This window comes from Xenopus laevis, chromosome 1S, assembly GCF_017654675.1.
Source record: "Xenopus laevis strain J_2021 chromosome 1S, Xenopus_laevis_v10.1, whole genome shotgun sequence".
Taxonomy (NCBI): Eukaryota; Metazoa; Chordata; class Amphibia; order Anura; family Pipidae; genus Xenopus; species Xenopus laevis.
This window is the reverse complement of record NC_054372.1, coordinates 130,089,267-130,103,060: the sequence shown is the minus strand read 5'-3', so window position 1 is coordinate 130,103,060 and position 13,794 is coordinate 130,089,267. Positions and strand designations below refer to the sequence as shown.

At 36.9% G+C, this 13,794-nt stretch overlaps 1 protein-coding gene across 1 annotated transcript in view; it reads right to left on the bottom strand.

The window, feature by feature from the left end:
- The window catches only part of zfhx2.S (zinc finger homeobox 2 S homeolog), a 54,183-nt gene extending 42,977 nt beyond the window's left edge, over window positions 1-11,206 (bottom strand). Inside the window, exon 1 of the mRNA XM_041580183.1 lies at window positions 10,849-11,206. The gene's annotated coding sequence lies outside the window, so the exon portion shown is untranslated. The remainder of the gene's footprint in view (window positions 1-10,848) is intronic.
- Between the last annotated feature and the right edge of the window lie 2,588 nt (window positions 11,207-13,794).

The window sequence follows — 13,794 nt, the reverse complement described above, 5'->3', positions numbered from 1 at the left end:
GTTTTTATTTATTTATTTTAAAAAAATCCTATTTTAGCTCAGTTTAATCGTATTTATAATCGTCAGCAGAAGCTTGGTTTTAACCAATTAGAACACCCTGAACTAATAATGCCAATCATAAAGGCCAGGCTGGACTACAGAAATCATTAAGGGTAGGGCTGGATTAAACAGGCAATACAGTGAAACCATCCAACAAATAATAAAATCAGAGCCGTCAAACACTGCAGCACGGCAATAAACCTTTTAATACTGTTATAGTACCGACATACCCATAAAATAATAATAAAACAATATTATCTATTGTGGACCAGCTCCAACATCAGACAAAGTAATAAACAACAAAAATCTGTCAGTAGTCAGTGCACCAAAAACAATCAATGCCACTATTGTCAAATAACATACTTGTCAATACAACCATAACCAGACCATTTAACAGTATGGCCCAAAGTCATAACCAGTCAATAAATCTGTTACATAACTAACCTAAATCCACTTATATAGCTATTACCTTCTATTACAGTCTAATAAATCAGTAGACCTGCTCTACCATGGTTGCCAACAGTCCATCATTTTGATTCTCTGTTCCTGGGTGGCACATTGTTGAAGAGTTGCCTCATGGTGGAAATTTACATTACTGAAAAGCACAGTGTCATTTAAATGATAAACTGATATGGGCCTCACCTTCTTCAAATAGAATAATACATGGAGCATACTGGGGGGAAATGTATTGCTGACCTAGAGAATGGAAATTGCCCCTGAATCACAAATGAGCACAAAAAGTAAACACTACAAGTATGGGACCTGTTATTCAGAATGCTCGGGGCCTGGGGATTTCTGGATAATGGATATTTCTGTAATTTGGATCTTGATACCTTAAATCTACTAGAAAATCATTTTAACATTAATTAAACCCAATAGGCTGGTTTTGCTTCCAATAAGGGAGAATTATATCTTAGTTGGGATCAAGTACAAGCTACTGTTTTATTTTTACAGAGAAAAAGATAATCATTGTGAAAAATTTGTATTATTTGGGTAAAATGGAGTCTATGATCTTTCTGGATAATGGTTTTCAGATCCCATACCTGTACAAGTTTGCAGTTATTAGAATGTTCATTCTATGGTCTCTTCTGTTTTTATATAGCTTTTGTTAATACCCAAATTAGAAATGAAGGGACATTTTTAAGTTCTATCTCTTACATGTTAATCAAAGCTGTATTAAAATGTATTTTATATATTATTTTATATTTTATAATTCACTCTGATCTAACTGGATAGACAAATGTCAAAGACCACTGACTGGTATGATTATTATTCATAACACATATTTATAAAGGACCAACATATTCTGTAGTGCTGTACAACAGAAAGGTGCATAAATCTAAACACAAACTACATGCAAATCAATGCCCCTCCTCTTGTGCGCGTACAAACGACTGTGTGCGCATGTGTGGACGTGTGCACGCGCCAAAGATCCGTTTGTGTGCACACGTGACCGAGCATGCGCGACCGAGCACGCGGAGCTGGAAATCTACAGAAAGTGGAGGAAAAAAGCCCCTCTAACTTTGCACCCTAGACACGTGCCTCTTCTGTCTACCCCTAGTTCGGGCCCTGACACAAATACTGACTACGAGAGGTAAAGGGGGACCTGTTCATCTGACTTTTATTCCAAATTCTAGAAAAAAAAAATTCAAGTCCCTCTTAAAGGGGTGGTTCACCTTTGAGTTAACTTTTAGTATGATGTAGAGAGTGATATTCTGAGACAATTTGCAATTGGTTTTCAGGTTTTATAATTTGTGGTTTTTGAGTTATTTAACTTTTTATTCATCAGTTCTCCAGTTTTCAAATTCAGCAATGTGTGTTGATTTGAATAAGAGATAAGAATATGAATAGGAGATAGGAAAAATGAGTAATAAAAAGTAGTAATAACAATAAATTTGTTGCCTTACAGAGCATTTGTTTTCAGATGGGGTCATGACCCCTGTTTGAAAACTGAAAAGAATCAGATTCAGAAAGCAAATAATGTAAAAAAAAAAAACTATAAAAAATTAATGAAGACTAGTTGAAAGTTGCTTAGAATTGACTATTCTATAACATAGAAGTAAATATAAGTAGAATATAAAAGTTAACTTGAAGGTGAACTACCCCTTTAAATACAGAGAATGCAAAAAGTGTTTTGATTTTGGCCTAAGATTACCACAAATGTAGCTAAATTGAGTCTGCCCCTTTTCTCTTTGTAGCTCTAGACCTTTCTGGTTCATATTGCCACCATATTTTAATCTTGTGGGCCTGGAGCTGATAATCTATGCTGTACAAAGAAGACCCAGAGAAAATGACTTATCACTAACAAAATAAAATCAGAAAAGTGGAAAAGACACTGGGTACTGGCTGGAGTATAACAGAAACAGCAGATGAGCTATAGTGTCTATACCATAACAAATAAGTTACTGAACAAGCTACAGAGGGACAGGCTGCTGAGGTGATAAATGAAAACACGTAAAAGCCACTGAGAAAATACAGAAAATAACATATTTAAATATAAAAAGGGCATATAGCACAAGGATGAAGATGTCCAGAGACAAAACAGAGGAGAAGACTTTACAAAAACAGCAAAGAAAATGCAAAGAGAAAGATATTGAGCCATACTTTCAAGAGAAGAGTATTGGTAAAACATTTCAAGAGACAGTAGAGATGCCAATAAATACTGAGATAGACTGTAGAGAGAACTCTGGGACCATGATAGCCAGAGAAGCATGATGTTATCTATAGACACCAGTGGAAAAATTAGTGAAGAGGTGGCACAGTAGAAATAGAGAGGAATATTTTAGATAGACAAGAGACAAAAGGAAAGACATGAGGGGCAGATTTATCAAAGGAAAAAAATTAGAATTTCAAGCTAATTTTTCTGTACCTCGACTAGGGAATAGTCCAAATTAGATTTGAATTAAAAAAATCGACAGTTATTATGTACTGTCTCTTTAACAACTCAACTTCAACCATTCACCATCTAAAACCTGCCAAATTGCTGTTTTAGCCTATTGGGAAAAACTGACCTATTCGATCAAAAACTGACCTAATTGGCAAAAAAAACAAATTTAATTACAGTTAGTCTTTTTGAACCCTGGATAAATCTGTCCTTGAGTGAAGATGTTTTGAAAAAGTAAGAAAGAGGAAGATTTTATAGAGAAACAATAGAAGCAGCAACGGTCAAAAATACGAATGGTCAAAAATTAGGGATGCACGGAATCCAGGATTCAGTTCGGGATTTGGCCAGGATTCGGATTCGGCCGAATCCTTCTGCCTGGCCGAACCAAATCAGAATCCTAATTTGCATATGCAAATTAGGGACAGGGAGGGAAATCACGTGACTTTTTGTCACAAAACAAGGAAGTTAAAAATTGTTTTCCCCTTCCCAATTTGCATAGGCAAATTAGGGTTCGGTATTCGGCCAAATCTTTCGGCCAAATCTACATAAGAGTTAAAAAAGTGAATCCAAAGAAATTTCACACACAAAACTGAAGGTAATAACAAGGACAAAAATAAACATGATAGGATTTATATAAGGGAGTAGGTTAGACATACAGTACCTCTATGTAGATCTGACTAATTGGAGACATATATATATATATATATATATATATATATATATATATATATATATATATATATATATATATATATATATATATATATATATATACACACACACACACAAATGGTTGTTTTAGTAAAAGACCAAGATCAGTGTTTTGATGGGTTCAGATTAGTACAATAATGGGCTGGTGTGAGGAAGACAATGTCTGTCTAAACTAGCAGCGGCTCAATGTCAGTCTAAGCTAGTGATTAAAAAGATAATGGAAGGAGGAGAAGGTCAGTGGATTGTTAGGATGGACTGAAAAGAAGATAACCCATGGGCAACACTTAATTAAAGGTGCCAGAGGCATCACAAAGCTGCAAATGATGGTGGAAGAGGGTGCATGCAGCACACATTTGACATATTACCCACAGGGGATTGAAATAATAACAAGAGAGAAACCAGAAAGAGCCCAAGGGAAAAAAAAAACAAGAGAGAAGATGCATGATCACAAAGATGTTCAAAATAAACAGAGAGGCAGAGGAGAAGTCACAGAAGAGCAAAAGTTATTAAAAGATCGCAATATCAGATGGGATAAGAAAATAGTATCTGGAATGCCAGATGCAAACATTGGATAAACAAAGAGTCAGAAAAAAGAATTGTTATTCAGAGAAAACCCAGAAAGCAGATATCAGAATAGAGGATCCCAAGCGACAGAAAAGGCAGAACAGAACAGGACCAAAAACACATCAGAGGATAGAGAGAGAAAGAGCAACATACTCTGAGAAGCAGCAAGTAGGAAACAGAAGAGCACAGGAACACATCCAGAGGGACAGCAGAGGAGGGGGATGAAGAAGGATGGAAAAATCAATACAATGACTTTCTAACGGTGTGTTAAGAGAGTGAGGTGTCGACACACTGTCTGTGCAGGAAAATATGAGCTCCAAATATATATACTGGCAGTGCCTGGCAGCTTCTAACCGGTATTGGCCTTATGTGCTTATACACGATTGCAGTATGTGTTATTGTTTGTGCCTTTTTACTATAAATGGAATTATCTTGTTTATGGCTATGTACATCTGCAGTGAATATGTGTTTTCCTATGTTTCCCATGTATCACTGTACTTTAATATGTCCTCCACTGGTTACATATGGCAGGGAAAGCACAATAAATTGTGCTCTGCTGCAGAGTTTGTATATTTATAACAGTTGTTGTCCAACCCGTTGTCCTCCAGCTGCTGTTGATATATAATTTGCAGCCAAGGGCAGTACTATGATTGCAGATGTTGTATTTTTAAACCCTCTGTTGGTGTATGCTGGCATTGATTGGCTTACTATTAAGCATATCATTTTTACAGATACCAACTCTATTGTATGCACACAGGTGGTCAAGTGCTGAACAGCTGATCTTGATGAAATAAAGAAGGATTGAAATATTTGCTATGAACTAGATAGTATGCAGTACATACATTATCTTTGCCAGGCCTTCATATTAGTAAATAGTAGGCTTGCAACTTGCTTTATAATTTACAGTCCCAGCAAGTAAAAATTATGCTTGATGCAAATGTAATTTTAACGAAAGTTAACATATATGGGTAGGACAGAACTGATTCCTTTATTGATCTGGGATTCGTTTATTTTTAACACATAGAGCATAACCCATTTGTCTACTGGAGACCACTATATAAAGGTATAGGGTCCCTTATCCTGAAATCCATCATCCATATAGCTCTGAATTACGAGAAGACCATCTCCCACAGAATGCAATTAAAGCAAATAATTCTCATTTATCAAAATTATTTTCTTTTTTTCTATAATAACAGTACCTTGTACTTGAGGGTAACAGAACTGCAAGAATCTATACAGGTGGCAAAACAACACCCAAAACCCTATTGGGTTCAATTAGTGTTTAAATTATTTTTAGGAGACCTGCCATCATGCTGATCCAAATTACAAAAAAATCTGTAATTTATGTGGAAAACCCCAGATTCCATGCATTCCGGATAATAGAACCTATATCTGTATATATTACAAACTGATATTCACCCCTTACAATAAAGGATCATTAAAATGATATTTAGATGTATTATGGGAAGCTGCATGTGTTGCCAATGCTGAATCATTGAAATTATATTTAGATTTAGTATGGGAAGCTGCATGTGCTGCCAGTGCTGAATATGTTGCATGCCTGATCTATACTCTTCAGCAGATATTAAAAAGTGATACTAGTAGCATCTTGTTTAATCAAACAGGCAGACTCCAGCATATTACCACCTGGAATGAAAGAAAGGGTTCTGGAATCTCTGCTTTCCATTTGAGCAGACTAACACTAGTATTCAGTCTGTCCACCGGCAGGAGATATGAAATTAAACATAGAGGCAAATAACCTGGAAGACCAAGAGCTGGAAATGCAGTAAAGGAGAAAAAAATCAGAGGCTAAATGAGAACGTTACAGAGATACGCAGATACTGCATACAAATAAAGAGACAGGGGGAGTGGAAAATGAAAGAGAACAGAGGGAGTAGAGAAAGACAAAAGCAGAGTGACAGAATGAGTCGGAGATGGTTGGGGGCGGAGAGAAATGCAGAAGATCGCAGAAAGACAAAGAGAGAGGAGGAAAGATGCAAGAGAGAGAGAGAAATAAAAAGAGAGGAGGGCAGTTAACAGGCTTGTGACGCAGGACAATTACTTCAATGTCTGTATGTGAAGAATACACCTGAATCAGATTGAGGCATGCGATGCACATGGCAATATTGGTCACCTAGCTAGACAAATCATATTTCTGTGTGTATGTTATAGTTTGGCAAAAAAAAAAAAAAAAATCTGTTGATTTTGCTTAATGCTGCCTTGGCTATAAGGTTTAAGGTACAAACTCATTGTTCACAGTGAAATATATAATGCAGGCCTTATCATAATGGGCCTTCCTTTCTTACTGTGCATATTAAGTCTTGTCATTTCCTTCTCACAGAGAATTAGTACCATTCCCCTTCATACTCACTGTTATCAGTTCTTTTTCATACCCTTCTTACTGTTCATCAGTGCCTATCATCTCCTACAATTTTCGTCCTCACTGGGCATCCGCTCAGTTACCCCATACCTGCTGTGATTCAACCTACCATTTATTTTCTTCTTTTCATGGCCATTATTACTCCTCTTCACTATGCATTAGCTTCTCTCATCCTATGCCCCTTTATACTTATTCCACTCATTTACTGACCCACCAATGTGTATTAGTTCCTATAATTCTGTTCCCCATATCCTCAAAGTGCATCAGTTCCCCTTTATACCTACTGTACATCAGTTCTTTTTGTTGCTTGTCCCCTACATTCTTACTGTACATCAGTTTATCTCAACTCCTCACTACCACATTTGCAATGTATTGAGTCACCTAGGAATCACTACAACATATGGGATTATGGCCTAGAGTTATATATTATTGAATTGCAGGAGAAGGATACTGTTACTGATTTCAAGTTGTACAAGCAAAAGTAATAAGCACCTACTGTTCCGAAACGGAAACCTAGGCCATAAGCCCATATGAGAAATTAGATACCTGGAAGTGGCCCAACCCCATTTTTCTGAAATTTCCCTTAGGATTTCACTTTGCACAATTCACAGAAACTTGAAGATGTTTCACCAGTCATCCAACTGGCTTTTTTTTTTTTGAGAAAGCCAGTGGGATGACTGGTGAAACGACTTTAAGGAAAAAACACAGCAAGTCCAGTTGATTTGACTTATTTCTACAGATATACCATGATGTGGATGAATGAGAATCTTCACAAACAGATATCTATTATTGTTTTGGAAATGTTTATTAGTGTTGTTTCTTGTTTCTCTGTATAGTAGCTTTTTGCCAATATATTCCAACAAAGATGGTTGTTGCACCCTCAAAAAATCATTATGCTAACGGAAGGATAAAAAGAGTGTGTACACAGTTTAACATGACAATGTGAATCAAAAGGTGAAAACAGACCCCGCTAAAGAAGAACATTTTTTGCACCTTCCCACCTACAACTGGGCTAAAATTGGTTTAACAACTGTGAGCAATCTCATGACTTTCAGAAATATCCAGACCTTTGGGCATTAAGTCCAGAGTGTGTGAAGCACATGAGCCATAGCTAAACCCATATTCTTGGGTCATCCTCATCTGAACCACCATAATAGTAGTCCCATTTCCCTGCATACTAGATAAGACACCAGCCAAGTGATAAATCCCACAAATTATTTGCAGGCCCAATTTTATTCCTCATTTTATCCACTAAAATTAACTAAGCCAAAATGTGTCTGCCATTCACTTGCTTTAATTACATTAATTAATTACATTATTTTTGTAATGCTTAATTAGAAAACAAATGTTTTAGTTCTATAAGCTCAGATATATTGAGGAAGGATGGTGCAAATTATTGTTTTTCCTTAGGGGGGGTCTGATTTCTTTTGTTATTCCACCCTGCCAATATATACCTGTTTTCTGAACAGCTCCCCATATTCTGTGTTCCTGCTCTCAATTGTTTTACAATATCATCCACTTACTCTGTGCCATCCTCATTGTGCATCATTTATGTCCACTTTATACTCACCATGCATCAGTTCCTCTAATCTCCTGTCCACTTCACCTTTACTGTGTATCAGTGTCTCTCATCCCATCCCATCCCATTAATTTTCACAATGCATGGGCTTGCCTGATTTGTTGTGTTTTCCTTTAGGCATATATTTATGTAGCCCACCAACTTTCTACATATTGTGTATGTCTCAATATTGCTACACATGTTACCTATGTTGCCCCTCTGCATTCCTATGCTTTCCTGTAAAAGTTTTTACTTCTGTGTACAAGTGCCCACTTTTCGTTTATCAACAACCCTCTCACAGAGAGATCTTATTCACAATTACACATCTCTGTGTAGTTTGGAGCCTCCATATGTATATATTCCTTTCTATAACCATTCTATTCCCTCTCTACCTTCACTACATTTTACCTACCTAGATTTTTTTTCACTGGATTTTTGTATCCCTAGATCCCCTAGATACATGTTTCTGAATTCTACTTATTAAACCCCTTTCTTCAGCAAATGTTATGCTTGCTCTCCCAATTTGCCTATTTCAACTTCCAGCTCATTTTTTATTAGCCACCCTTCTTTCTTTTGTGACGGTCCCATTTCTTGAATATATCTCAACTGTTCTGTATATTTTGTCCCATTCATTAATCCGTCCATGACGGTATATCCTTCCTTCTCCCTATTCTGCACAATATAATCTCTTCCCTATATGTATTAGTACTGTCTACACCTGCTCCTCTCAAGGCCCCTTCTATATCATTCTGTATCTCTATTTGTATACATATCTATATACATATTATTTAAATTGGACCCTATTTGTGCTTTGGTCTCTTGTTCACATGAACCCTTATTTTTCATATCTCTTTTAGCTATATATTTGCATTTATACATATTCAGGTATGGGACTGTTATCCAGAATGATCGGAACCTGGGGTTTTGCGGATAACATTTGTTTCTGTAATTTTGACCTCCGTACCTTAAGTCTACTAAAAAATTATTTAAACATTAAACAAACCCAACAGGCTTCTTTTGTCTCCATCTCCAATAAGGATTAATTATATCTTAGTTTTGGGTCATCTACATGGTACTGTTTTATTATTACGGAGAAAAGGGAAATCATTTTTAAAAAATGGAATTATTTGGATAAAATGAAGTCTATAAGAGACTGCCTTTCCATAAATCAGAACTTCCTGGATTTCTGGATAACGGATTCCATACCTGTATTTTCTTTTCTTTAACATTCTGCACTATTTATGTAAGTGCTAATCCTTTCTTCTACTGTGTATATTTCTATTCTGGTATTTATTTGGCACCTCTCACTCTCTCTACCTCTATGTAGCTGTGTTTTTCTACATACAGCATATGCTTTTCTCTTTTTATCTCCACATCTCTCCCACCCACACTCCTATACTCATTTGTCTTAGCAGATTAAATGCTTCCCTGTCTATATTTCTCCAACCTCCAATGTATATACTCTCTCTTGTTATCCCCCAGCCTCTTTCTGTTTATTCCCTTTTCAGTGCATTTCTTTAATTGATTCTTTCTATCTTTCTATCCTGACATAAATAAATCTTCTACTCTCTATATCTACTGCTCTGTCTCTAGTTTCCTTTGCATCCCTGTATAACTGTGCCACAGTTCCCCTTTCCATTGCTACGTGCTAGTACCAAACAGGTTCCTTTTATATCCTTTTATCTGTACATGATGTCTATACACTTACATACATTGCTTTTTTGCCATTCGGCAATACATTGTGGTTTGTGTTACTAGAATAAAAAGTGTTCTTCATCTCAATAAATATAACAACAACAAAAATCTATCAATCAGACAGATAATCAGACACGCAAAGCTTGTGATGTCACAAACCATTTGGGGCAGGTGTGAAGGGCTCTCAGGCCGCTGACGTTTCCCTGTGTCTTTCATTCACTTTGACCCCTGCCCCCCACCATTCCCTGTCCTGGGTTTACCTATAAAAACCTCATAAATGCAATAAGAGGAATGTGTAATGACTACACAAAGATATGTCCATATGTGTCATTACCTATACCTCCCTCCATGTGCTATGCATATGTAAATACCAGATCCCAATATTTTACACACACACATTTATATAAAAAGAAAATATTGGTCCCACCCCTTTGACTCCACATAAATGGTTACATGCATATGTGTATATGCGTGCATCTGTGTATATTATACACACATATTTGTATTGGATATGCATAAAAAAAATAATCTGCTCATTACATGTGAATGTTTATATAGAATACCCTCAGCAAGCTGTAGACTATGTTTTATATATTACATATTATTTAATACCTTTAGGTTTCTTTGAATGCCTGTGCATAAATACACACACACACATATACACTTGCTGAAACTGATCTTTTAGAAATCACTGCCATATTTGTGTGTGCGTGTATATATATATATATATATATATATATATATATATATATATATATATATATATATATATATATATATATACAGTATATATATAACAATCTATGAAAATACTATTGTCTATGGGAATAGGATTTCCAGTATATGTGACTCAGTATTTAAATAGCAATGGTTAGCCCTCAATCAATCGCCTTCTGACCCACAAGCCACAGAAAGAGTGAAAGAGGGAGAGAGACGGGGGAGAGAGACGAAAAGAGAAAGAGAGAGAGAGAGAGAGGGAAAAAAACAGAAATAGATTGTAAAATCAATGCTACTTACAGCTTAGCTGGTGCGAGAGGATAAAGCTGTGTCTGAGGGATGCTGAGGAGGCGGTCTCTCTCTTTCTCCCTCTCTCTCGGGCTTTCTTGCTCCCCCCTTTACAGAGTGAAGATGAAGACTAGGAAAAAATAAATCAATGTCTTTGTGGTGTGAGGTACTTTTTCTGTGTGGACAGGGCTTTTCCTATTGATTTACAGTCTCCGAGATACCTCTCTCTCTCTCCCCCTCTCTCTCCCAGATCCATTCACAGACAGTTCCTCTCTCTCCCTAGCACAATGGAATAATCAATACACACACACTCACTCACACAGCACAGAGCTGGGAGACTGAGCAGGTGCAAAGAGAAGCAGCCTGGGAGAGACGCTGGGAAGAACTAGATACTCAATTTTGGCAGAGAAAGGGTGTATGCAGAGGGAGGTGGCAAAGGGACAGTTCATAGGAAAGCAGAGGTGTCAGTCTAGAGCCAGAGCATTCACCTTTTCAGCTGAAATTCAGGGAATAGTAGAGAAGCCACAGAGATGTTTAGCGTATTGAAAGAGACACAGAGGAAGGGAGATGTCACCTTCCATGAGAGAGAGAGAGAGGGGGGATCATTAAAGGTATTAATCACATATAAAATAGCCATCCATCTGTAGGACCAACAAAAACATGTTATGAAGATATGTGGCAGGCTGGTAAACACACAGGCCAAATTAAAAGCTTTAAAATAGATCAGGCAGCATTTATGTTACGGTTCTTGGTACTAACGACTGAATGATCATTGGTTTTCTCTGAGAAGGTTGAAACGTACTGACAGCATAGCCTTGCTCTACTGCAGTAGGAATTTTGGACTGATTATTAAATGGACACGCTACGTGCAATGTATAGGAATCAAGGCCGACCTCCTTCCAATACTGCAGGCCTGTTTACAATAGCGCTTAAAGGAAAACTATACCCCCAAAATGAACATTTAAGCAACAGTTTATATCAAATTAAGTGGCATATTAAAGAATCTTACCAAACTGGTCTATATATTTAAGTAAATATTGCCCTTTTACATCTCTTGCTTTGAGCCACCATTTTGTGATAGTCTCTGTGCTGCCTCAGAGATCACCTGACCAGAAATACTGCAACTCTAACTGTAACAGGAAAAAGTGTTGAAGCAAAAGACAGAACTCTGTCTGTTAATTGGCTCATGTGACCTAACATGTATGGTTTGTTTGGTATGTTTGTGTGCACAGGGAATCGTACGATCCCAGGGGGTCGTCCTTATTTTTTTAAAATGGCAATTTTCTATTTATGATTACCCAATGGCACATACTACTAGAAAAGTATATTATTATTAGAATGGTTTATTTACATGAAGCAGGGTTTTACATATGAGCTGTTTTATGCAATATCTTTTTATAGAGACCTACATTGTTTGGGGGGTATAGTTTTCCTTTAATGAAAGCTAAAATTAGTATATAACCACCGATAGGAAATCATTCAAAACGTTTTACAGAGATCACTGGCTCTGATTAGTTACAGCATAGGGTAAAAGGAGTTTTTCATTTTACTGGTAATCTATATTTCGACAACGCAAGGACCTACCATGGAGAAGCTTCCATTTTCCTTTTTGTCCCGATTAGCTCAAGAAATGATCAGGCTGTAGGAATCATACAGTGCAGAATCTAGGCCTTTATTGGGCAAAATTCAACTGTACAAGCAGTGTCAGGCGGATTTCCACTACTGTCAATGTAGGCAGCAATTGCCTGGTCCAGGCATCCCATGTCATGACAGCACTCATCATTTCCAATAAAAGCCTTTATTTTCTCATGGCAACAGCTCAGTGACATTTCAAGTGGTTCTCCAGTCCACATGGTCTGGGCATCCCTACCTAAACAGCTGCTGTCTTTTTTCACTGCATCAAAAACATTACATGTGCCATGAGCTTAATGCTGTATACCTATCCCAAATGCTAATTATAGACCAGTGCACAATAAAGTAAATAGAACATAGGCAATTCTTGATTCATATAATTGATTGTTTTATAAAGTGACGATGCTGTATATTGTACAGTATACTCCAGGATAGCCATTGCTGAGTTTATTAATAAATAAACAAAGTTTAACAGAACAATCCAAAATCCCATTACTTTGTATGCACCAAAGCCAAGAAAGTCCACACTCCACTGTGTATTTACAAGTTTAATAAATATTCATTCTTTCCTGATTGAAAATTCCTCTGAATTAATATGACATAGCAAATGCAATGTTTGTTGCAATGTTGTCATCGTTATATATTTTAGTGAAGCTGTAGTTATACACTTATAGCATTGAAATGATGATAACATTTTCTCAAAGAAATACAAATGAAACACACAAAATAGTAATTCGTGAAATGAATACTTTTTTTTTTATTAGATTCTTTTTATTGAGCAATTTTCACATTAACAATAAGAAAAAAAAAAAGATTATAAAAAAGAAGGAGAGCAAAGGCAGGAAAAAGAAGGAAGAAAGAAGGGAAAGGGGAAGAAATAGCTAAGATTAGCTAGACTGAGCACTGCAATCAAGTACATCGTAAAAATCTCAGTCTGCGTACAATGCATTCTTGGACACCATTATATTCATACATTAGATAGCCACTCATCCCAAATTTCACCAAATTTGCCTGGACAACCCCGTGCAATATAGGTGAGTTTTTGTCCTGGGAGACTCCCATTTACCAATGCCTTCCAAAATACCTGCGTAGGGGCTTCCACAGCTTTCCAGGTCATTAATATGGCTTTCCTTGCATAGTGCAAGAGCTGTAGCAAGCACAGCCTTTCATTTGACTTTAACCTTAGTCCCTCAGCGTGTCCCAAAAGGCAAAAGGCAGGAGACCGTATGGTCGGCAGTCCTGCAGCAGAACCCACAACCCCTAACACCTCGGACCAAAAGCGCTGTATTTTGGGGCAATCCCAAAAAACATGCATGTAAGTGCCCA